The sequence below is a fragment of the Schistosoma haematobium genome, chromosome 1 (genome assembly GCF_000699445.3).
Source record: "Schistosoma haematobium chromosome 1, whole genome shotgun sequence".
Classification (NCBI taxonomy): Eukaryota; Metazoa; Platyhelminthes; class Trematoda; order Strigeidida; family Schistosomatidae; genus Schistosoma; species Schistosoma haematobium.
In genome coordinates this window covers 57,899,394-57,910,275 of record NC_067196.1, presented here as the reverse complement: position 1 = coordinate 57,910,275, position 10,882 = coordinate 57,899,394, and positions in this window count along the sequence as shown.

The window sequence follows — 10,882 nt, the reverse complement described above, 5'->3', positions numbered from 1 at the left end:
ATTGATGGACAAATACTAAACGTATATTTCTACTGTATAATTATTAGGTAACTAAACCATGCATATTCCTATTCCTATTACTATACACTTTATTTTGACCTATAAACTATTATTATACGTTTTACCATTCTTGAGTCATACCCAGTATATTAATTACTACCTCCCTCATTCACAGCCACATCTGGCTAATTCTTGTGCGAATGATGTTTCGTATTTTATTGGTACGTCGTGGTCTGTTTGATTGGTATATAAACTCAGTATGTTTGAAATATAAAGATTCATATTACAGAGGCTGAGACTGGTGTTCTGGACTTAACTGGCTGGGTTAGGCGGAAAGCAGGACCAACCAGGACTCTAGGCTGCTCGCACGTATTTTATGCGTCCTTGGTCCGATCGATAATTCGCTGCTGCTGATTGGCGGCTTTGGGCTATAACAGATAAGGCGTTCTCTTTGTTTGTTTAATCGCACATCTGTCAACTGGCTTGCATTCAGATAAAAGAGATGGCAAGAATTCAATAATATATAAGCTCACAGTAAAACATGTCCTCGAACAACAAACCTTCTTGGTAAAAAGAAATTGTTTTGAATTGTGAATGATTTTTTAACAGCGACTTTGACACTTAACTTTTATGGTTTGTTAGATATGAAGGTACTTGGATTTATTGTGATGATTACGATATTCGTCTTAAATTCATTTTAGTGTATGTTATAAAAGAGGAAAATGTAACTGTTCTTTGCATTAACTTCGTAATGTTCCTAAATTTTATAGCCTACCATTAATACAAATGGTTAAAAACATATGTCAAATAGATCACTCCAGTTTTAGCTAAAAAGAAAGTTCCATAGTGTGCTTTTGTGAAACAACATCGATCCTGGAAAGTATGAAGTAATGTATGTCATCGAAATAAAAAAACTTAGTTATCTCTTTTAAACAGAATGGAATTTATGAGATATGGTTAACATGTATAGCAAAAGTTTACTATATTCTAACTAGATATGATAGTTTACCTATTTTCTCGAACTAGTAACGGTAAAAAGATGGAAACTTTGATTGACGTAAGTAGGATAAAAACGGTTATTCAAAGATTGCCTTGGAAGCAATCACATAATAACCCTAAACGTTTTGAATAGATAAATAGCATTAACGAATATGAACTAGAAAATAAGATATAGATAAGGTAATCTATTGTGTGTGAAAAAATTAAGCAGAAATATGGCATATAATAGAATCCACTAGGAGGATGCGATGCAGATGTAAAGGCGAGGATTGGCAGAGCAAGGACGGCATTTCCCCAGTTGAAGAACATATGAAACTCAAAACAATTGTCAAAACGAAATTCAATACAGTTCTACTGTATGAAGCTGAAACGTGAAGAACTACTACAACTATCATCGAAAATGCGCAAGTAGTTCTAAACAATTGTCTACACACGATACTCAACATCCGTTGGTTGGATACCATCAGCGAAAACCTACTGTGGAAGAAGACTAACTAGCTTCCATATGAAGAGGAAGTTAAGAAAAGGAGCTGGAGGTGGATAGCATACACACTACGGAAATCATCAGACTGAATCACAAGGCAAGCCTCAACTTGGAATTCTGAAGAAAAACAGAAAACAGGAAGGCTGAAGAACACATTTTGTCAGGAATTGGAGGTAGGCAACTTGTAATAAAAGCAACTGAAAAGAACTGGGAAGGATTGCCTAGAACAGGGTTGGATGGACAGTGCTTGTGGGTGTCCTATGCTTCTCTACGAGGGGTAACATGCGTAAGTAAGTAACAAAGGAAGCAGGTCAGTAATAGAATCCACTGATACAATAATTGGTATTTTGAGCTATTGTTTGTATTGGATTGTGTTATATGAATTATTTAAAGGCTATGATACCAGTTGAAGCTTGGAAATAAAGATATTTGCAGCTGATAGCACAGTGAGTCATTTTACGAGTCTTATCAACAGATCATTAACTTGTTGCTATCACAGGATTTTTAGGATACTCAGTAACAAAAGCAAATTTGTACATCCCAACTCATTGTTCGATAACAACATTTGATTTTGACTTATATCCATCCGACAACCCTTTATAAAATTTCTCTGTTCATATGATAAGTTTATGTATTGAACACTGGCTATTGGACTTACATCTTTGTACAAACAACAGTATTTTATACAGATGGTTTTCTGATAAGAAACATTTTAAGAATGAGAATAAACTATTCCTATCTGGGAACATACAAATGAATTTTCGGTTTTAGATAACTTTACTAGTCAATAATTACTTCAAACGGTTCTTTATGCCAACACATTACGGATAATTGGTTTTTATATTTTATTCGTTTTGTTTCTAGGTATTATATCACACAAAATACTGATTGTATTTCATGTCACAAACATTAGTAATCATTGATCACAATCAGCTACATTGATAAAATTACTTAGAGGATAGAGTTAAGAGTAGATTTATCGATTGGAAATGAACTAAGGTATAAATTAACAATGTATGACGTTTCCATGTTATAAGCCTTATTTTATCGTTCCTTTTTAACTAATCTGATTGTCTGGAGATGTGATTACATGATATTTTTAAATAGATTTAACTGCATTTTGGGGTTATCTCTTTCATACACGCCATACGTCACATAATTTCATAGACATGAATGACCAATATTCATTAGCTTAATTCTTACGGATTGTTTTCTTTACTGTACGGTTAAATTTTCATGGAAGGAAATTTATTATTATATTAGCTATTAAATTAAAAATTCAATGGTCAATCATAATTCTATGTTCATTTATTTGATTGTATACGAGGTATAATTCCAATTAAAGTGCATTTATAATTAGTTTTATATAGTTTATCAATCTAATGTGCTTATTACAGACCGATTTCATGGAAAAAACTTTTTACCTAAGGTATAATTAAAACATATTGCACACTTCGCAATCCTATACAAAAGGGTTGAATACGCACTATAAACTACCTCTCTTACCACATGGTTAAATAATTTCAACGTAATATACGTATTGCTGATGATAGTAAATAAAATTACTAAACAATGGAATATATCTTTCTAGTTCCTTTTCGCTGACAATGATCTTTCGAAATTTCATCTGAACTGATTTATTAAGTTGTTACAATATAAGACTCAAAATGGTCTTACATATTTCAAGCGTTTATTTGCTAGGAGAATTTAAATCTCGATGCAAATATATGGTCATATTACTGTTAACTAAAGATGATAAGAATTATTCTACACAAAGATTATAGATGAGAAAGTATATTTTGAGTAACATCTTATTTTAAATTTGCTCAACAAGGTCTATCGAGTTACATCATTTATAAACACTTCCTTAAACTTCATAGATATGTGAAACAGATACATTTATACTTTACTGGTTTCTCATTCATCCGTTTACTAATCTAGCTGTGATTCATTTCTACAGTTCCCTGATCAATTCTGGTTTGCTTGTAAATAGTTGACTGATGACTTTCCACTATTTTTATCAAATAAATATCGATCTTTTCCTTGTAAATATCTCAGTCATTAAGGATATTAGTTGTGATCCAAATAGCTCACTGATGATGTCTTAGACTGTTAGTCTGAGTGACAAGAGTGAATCCATCAGGTAGCTCTTAAGTCCTCAAGATTACATGAAAATATCAATTAGCATAAATCCAAGTTCCAGGGTTTCTCATTGACTACATCCAACCACTTAACATTTTCTAATAGTGCATGTGGTGTCAAGTCACCTAGATTAGTAGTCACGTTCCAACTTGATTAGTGATGTTCGGTCATTTCCAAAAAAATCCAAGTAACGATGATATTTGTTACTACTTAAGGATCAAATAACTGTAAATGTAATATCTCCATTCAGAATGGTTTTTCAGAATTTATTTATAAGCAAACAATATCCTTTTATCTTCAATTACCAAGTTAACAATATTGTATTATGAGTTACTTAAACCAATGCAAGTATAGGTATGCTATGGGATGCATAGGATAAAACCTATGTTACCGATGCTCATTTAACATATATTTGACACAGGGTATGTATACCTGTATGTATACTATGGGATACTTGCATGAAAGTCTGTGTGTAACCTAGTATACATGCAGACTCGACCTAGTCAGGGTAAGTAAAACCTTCAAAAATCATTTGCTTGCTCCTTTACGACATCAAGAAACGCGCAAAGACCTGCGGGGCCGCGGTTGCCTACAAAATCAAATCCACATTGTGGGTTTGTGAGCCTTGAGAACACGAAATTCACTCCAGAAGGGCCTACATAATCTCCTCGAAAAACGGCTTTACCAACCAATCTGGTTGGATAACCGTAATAAATGGTTGATCTTTCGATCAGTAAAATGCGAGTGAATACATCTGGTTAAGCTTTAAAAACATGTGTGTTGTTATAAAGAATAATATCTTTCCGAAATAATTAGACGACTCTTCTCGAATTAGTGACATCTTCACGAAACGTATAAGTTATCAAAACTTTTAGTTGAAAAACAGTTGAATTACATATTTATTCTGTGTACTTTTAAAGAACTAAACACATTTTTATCCCTAAATGTCAGTTAGAAATCTATTCATATTGAAATTTTAAAATGTCAGGTTAAAGTGGACTGACATAGTCAAATCTCTAATATAACAGATAAAAACTATATCTTTTTATCAGTATATAATATTTGTTGGAAATATGATATAGACTATTAACGGTGTTTAAACTTTAAGAGAAAAAAATCCATCTAAGTTTATGTCTATACAACTAACTGTACATATCAAACCTATGAATCACAGTTACAACAAAATAGAACGAAATCTTAACTATATGTCGACTGAACAAAAAAAATTGCGATGCGGTCACAATCATGCCACAAGTCGAAGAGTATTGAGTAATAGGTCGTTAATAAATTAACCGTAATATGCGAAAAGTCAAACAAATAACATTATATATGTGAAACAAAAGCTTCCAAGTAGATGGATACAAGAATATGATAGTTTAAAAATGTAATAATTATACAATAAAAAATGTAAACAACAACTTCAGATAGGACAGTTCTGAAATCTCACTTTTACTTAATATACATCCCAGAGTAGTACATTCGTTGTTCAAATATTTGATATTCAATATATGAAACAATAGAAACTAATATGAAAAGCACTTAAACACAACGTTTATTTAGATACATTTATTCTATTCCATGAATAAACATTAAATAAAACAATGGGACATAGAGACAAATTTTTTAAAGTTAACAATTTGAAAAAAAACTTTCTCATTCACAAACATTCTTACTATTGTTACTTACTTACTTACGCCTGTTACTCCCAATGGAGCATAGGCCGCTGACCAGCATTCTCCGACTCACTCTGTCCTGGGCCTTACTATTGTACGTCCAGTAAAACCAGTGAATATGTAAAAAGTAACAAATAAGCATCACAATGTCGTATTTTGTTTGATTCAATTGCATGTATGTAATAATGTACAGGAAATGGTCAGTTATAGTGTGCTTAATATAAAAAGAGAAACTAAATGCAATAAATAGTAATAACAATGAGACATTTATATTTCTAAGGAATTGTGTGTCGTATGAGTTGAAGAAAAGCAAAAAAAAAAGCTAGATGGACAGTTTACTATGGTTCCTAGTATAAAACCTTATCTAGGAAAAACAGTTGTGTAAAATACGCACGTCATTTATTTTGCTTTTCAATAATATATGATGATAAATGTCACAACGTAAATAGAGAGAAAAAAAAGACATCGTTCCAGATGCTTCGTGGGTACGTAACATAAACTAATAAAACATCTGGTTTTACTTAAGCTGGTTTTTTTTTATGATTTCACTTATCCACATAAAACTAATGACTTTAGATTTACATTACTTTTCAATGATCACTTTAAATTGTTTCGTTTGGGCAGATTAGTTTTTTTTTCGTTTAGAAACAAACTATGATGTTTAATTAAATACAATTTTATGCATTTAAACATTTTCATACATAAGTTTTGTTTGTAAACAATTATAAATAACAGAATAGTACAATATAGCCATTTGACTAAAGTAAGAAATTTGAACCATTTAGTGTCAACACAGAGATTTCAAAGTTATCTACTCTTTAAATGGTTGTCTAAGAAGATTCAGTTTGTTGCTGAAATTATGAAAGAAACTTAAGAAAACTATTGAAAACTAAAGAAATATTTAAGGAGGACTCATGATTTACATTAAACTGATGTTAGGGTATTTTAACTTGATGGATAACTTCTTCACATATGTGTAATTTATCCATGAACATTATTTTTATTTTGTGCTTATGTTTGATTGATATCTAATGCAATCCATTGTTAATGTAATTAAAATGAATGTATGAAATATTATATCAAAATAAGTATTTGTTACAATCAGCTAGGTTGTGTTTGTCCTCGGTCAAAAGAGATCAAAAATATAGGAGTTATGAGTTCTTGCCAACTTGTTGGACTCCATTACATAATAACATGCCTATGTGAACTAGTGATTGGTCTAAAATGAATAGGCCCTACATGCTTAATATTAGCCTATGTCTAATATTTTTTTGCAATCCTATCTGTAAGTCGTATCTTTAAATTGTACGGGAGAAGAAGCTTTCATAACGTGCATAAATTCGGATATATGATATAATAGAAATGAAGAAGAAAGATACTACATAAATGAATAGGTAAAGTATCAGTTAATATAGATTAATGAATGACTATCATTACATTTGATATAATTTTATGGTATGTATTCATATTATTTAAAGAAAAACAAAATTTCAATCAAATGTCAACAGTAAATTATTATTTGTGAATGGGAAGATAAAACATTGCAGGAAAGTCAAGATTATTATATTTCACTGAATCACTTCATATTTGACATTTTAATTGTATGAATAAAGATAGCCACTATTGAATAAGATCGTTTAACTGACAAATATATAAAGTTATATAGGGTTTTGGATTAAAGAATTAAATTCAAATCGTATATGTTTAGAAAAAAAAAGAAGGAATTACTTACGTGATTATTTGACATGAAAAAGTAAAACAAACAACGATGCATTTTGCATTTTTATTCGTTCATAGTTTATTTCAGGTTTGTTTTTAGAAAGAGAGGGAGAGCGAGGTAGAGAGAGAGGATAGCAAATTAAGTTTAGTTTAATTTATGTACCAGGTAAATCGACTGTATTTCTCTTTCTGTTTCTTTACTTTTTATATTTTTCATACTAAATGTCTGTTATGATAAGTAAAATGGATTGAATGTTTCACGTTGTCTGTTCATAATGAATCCAAAATAGTTTAAGGATATGAATTGACTGAATACTTCACCTTATATATGAAATATGAAAAACTATATTATTTACATTTAATTAAATAAATAAATAAATCTGGTGAGCCTTGAAGTTAAAATTTCATTTCCATACGATAATAATGTGGTATTTATATAGATTTAATAAAATAAACAGAATTATATTAAATTAAATAAACAGTTTAATTAGTATAAGCGGATATACTGAACAGTTGACTTCCTCATTATTATGGTGGTAGTCATGATGACATTAGGCCAATAGCTGTTTTATCAACTAGAGGTAATACTTAATATAGGTATGTAGAATATGCAGACAGTGTAAGAAGTTGAAAAGATATTAAAATTAATGCAAAAGCGGGAGTATTTAGCCTGATTATGTTTTTAAATAAGTGGGACTTACTGGACACAATTTAGACAAAGAGAATAACTTCGGTAGAGCTGTTATTGTGTTGAGATCATTATGAAGAAAATGTTCTAATAATATCACGAAAATCACTTATGAGATTCCATAGCTCAGAGACCATCAAAATACCGAGTTCTAAGTACCCACAAATAGGATCAGTTTTATAAGAGGCTGCAGTTCACTCTGGAAAACTCCTTGAGAAAATAATTGATCATCCTGATGGAAGACCTGAAGGTTAACGTGACGATGGACAGTATTGGATATGAAGAAATCTTCGCGCAACATGGACTGAGCAAACTAAATAAAATGGTAAGAGATTTGTAAACCTATGTGCCTTTGATAAAATGGTAATAGGCAGCTTCATTTTTTCTCACAAATCTTCAGGTCACAATAAAGAAAACCAAAACAAGCAGACCTGCATCGATAGAAAAATTCATAAGGTCCGTAGAAGACATAAAAACAAAGACAGCTTATATCGCTTCAGATTAAGTAAGCAATAGCTTCAAAATGCTAGTAGGAAAAAAATAGTATAAAGAGTGTATGAATGGCAGTTGAGAAAATACTCAAGAAAACTGATGAGAAGACAGCAGTTGATGACAACGTACAGACAAACAATCACTGAAGGTCATTAGCAGAAGAGCAGATGTATAAGGCACTCTAAAGTGTTCCTTAATAGATAGGCTCTACTGAACTCAGAAGATATCGAGGCACTCTGACAAGGAAGAAACTAGTGTATTGCTGACGATGATATTAGAATTTTAGAATAGGATACTTTTTAGAAACCATAAAGCAGAATCACAAGGCAAGGCCCATATTTAAATCCTCAAGATAAAAGACAATGAGGCAAAACAATGAACTCATGGTGCCAGTAATGGGAGGCAGACATGGAGATCATTGGCAGAATTTGGAAACAAATACATGAATGAGCACAGAATATGGTAGGTTGGACATCTCTGGTGGGCGACATTTCCTCCAATAGAAGTTGTATATGTAACACGGAATGCTTAATTCATAAACCTGTACAAGTGGTGCTAAATATAATTATATGAAAAAATGAACAATAAATCTAGTTTTAAAAGTTTCTTACCCATCAACTTAGTTATATCTAATCTAGAGATAGTTGGTTCAGGTTACAATTGTATCCAAAATCACAAACTACATTAAAATACCAGCTAAAACCAACTAACTTATCACATATCCTGCAATAATGTTGGTAGCAAAATGTGGAAAATGTTATACTGCGTACTATACAATAAATTACTTATTAAGTTACGGTAATATCTCAAAAAGTAAATTTTAATGATCTTTGGATTTTCACGAATAGTTAATGATACTCAAAACTCAATCCATTATAGGCTGGATCAACAATTTATCATGAGTTCAGATAACTTGCAGGTATAAATGTATTGATTTTATAGCATGTTTCTTTAACAAAAGTTAACAATCGTTTATCCGAACCTCGTCTCATTACGTATTGAAAAATGGATATAATTTTTGTTTTCTTTCATGTTTGCTCTTCCAATCTCTAACTAGTTTTTTTAATTATATCTACTGATTTCTTTAAGTAAACATTTTAAATGTCAGTTAGGTTTAACATTATGTACATTTGTAAATAAAAGATGGTCATGGTAGATATTTCTCGTTACGTCGAATGTGTATAACATTTATATCTTCGTTTCTGTGTAATCCATGTAAATAAATTATAAAATAATGAATGTGGCAGGGGTAAGTTTAAAATGCTTCATTTTGAACTTAAGAAAAAAAATAACTGAAATATCCTTCTTTATCTTGGAAAAATTATATGTGCTTATTGACTAATATCGAAGAAGTAAACGAACAACATGAGAAGATATATAGTTACGTTGTCCATTGTATTAAAACTATAAATTATACTTTGGTATTTTCAATTTGTATTCTTTGTATTTTTATACATGTAAATTGTGGTGTTTGTATGAACTAGCAATTCCTTTGTACTTTTTGAATGCTTGATTTTGAATTCCAAATACAATACATTCGTTTGTGCTTATTTAGTACTTCTTGATCCAATCGCGTTATTTCTGGGATTCCTAGTTTGTACTATAATTAAAATACTTCTAATTATCATGTAGATGCAGTTTTCATCACAGAGTAATGTCAATATATAATGTACCAATTAATTTAAATGTATTAGGAACAGATCTAGTTAAGCTTACTTTAAAAAGAACTTATCACGAGATCATAGCTTGTTGAAAATATACATATCATGTAATTAAGCTTTTAAGTAGTATGAAATTTTGGCCACAATAGTAAAGAATAGAAATATGCTCATAGAAATGAAAGTTTAAACGTATTGCTTGTTTACTATGTTATTTGAATAAGACTGATTAACTGACAAAAGCTCAGATAAGCAATAAAAATATGAAAACAAAAAAAAGTTATCATAATAAGGGGAATGGAAAAAAATTGGTGCTATCTAATCAGTTCTTAAAATTATTCTACCTTAAACGAAATAATCCTTTGAAAAAAATGTTTATTTAAATGCACATACTTGGTTGAATTCTTTTTATATTAGTGTCTTCAGTGAAGCATAATAAATTCGAAGGTACACGGTTAATGAATATTTTGAAAGATTTTTATGCATCAACGTTGATTACACCATCAAGCAAATGACCTATGATTATATTGCTCAATGACAATATACACAATTTGTTTGGATAAATGGTATCTAGATTGCCCAGTTAGTTTACTAATACATAAGGAAACCAATACCAAAGAATGTAGCAAGAACTGACCAACCATATGATCAAAGAGTCCCCATATTAAATCAATCAGTGAACATTATTTTTCCAAGTTGTTATTTTCGTAATGTGTATGCTTCATTTATAACATATAGAAATAGATATTTAAATCTGATTTTTTTTTCTGAAAAAAATATGCCCATTAGACTTAGAATTTATACAAATGAACATTAATAAATGGTGGTTCACTTTGCATAAAGACTTAATTTTAAGAGTATATATATACTTCTCTTAAAATCATGATTGAGTTTCATATTTCTGATGTATTTGATATTTAAACTGATGTTCCGAAATTCCACATATGTGACATCCTGAAAAGCTTCCAAATTAAATCACAAGCTCGTGTAGACTATGTATATAGATTTAGATTGCCCATAATATTTT